The 361-nt window shown below is 65.7% G+C and overlaps 1 protein-coding gene across 1 annotated transcript in view; it reads right to left on the minus strand.

Annotated features, from left to right (window-relative positions):
* ZNF276 (zinc finger protein 276) overlaps positions 1-361 on the minus strand; it is a 14,464-nt gene that overhangs the window by 12,705 nt on the left and 1,398 nt on the right. The gene's annotated exons all lie outside the window — the stretch shown is intronic.

A 361-nucleotide genomic window follows, 5' to 3' on the forward strand; every position in this document is an offset into this window, starting at 1 on the left:
GCCCCCCCCTCGGCCGGAGCCCGGGGGAGGCCCCTGCCACTAGCCCAAGTGCAGCCTCAGAGGCAACAGGCGTCCTCGTCACCCACATGCCACAATGAGGCCACCCTTTCCTTTCTTTAGTCCCCCGTGGCCCCTGGGAACGGCCAGCGCCCTCTTCCTTGAGCGCAGGCCCAGGGAAAGACTGGAGCCAGACGAGTTTGTCTCTGCAGAATCCACCGAGACAAGGTCCTGCTTGTAAAGGAACAGGAGGCCGGGGAAGATGGCAGCACCCTGCCTCAGAGGAGCTGCCAGTGGCCAGCCGCCACAGGTTCCCCTCCTCTCCTGGCTGGTCGCCAGGGACCACGCCGTGACCATCACCCAG

Source organism: Tupaia chinensis, unplaced genomic scaffold, assembly GCF_000334495.1.
Source record: "Tupaia chinensis unplaced genomic scaffold, TupChi_1.0 Scaffold000355_1, whole genome shotgun sequence".
NCBI lineage: Eukaryota > Metazoa > Chordata > Mammalia > Scandentia > Tupaiidae > Tupaia > Tupaia belangeri.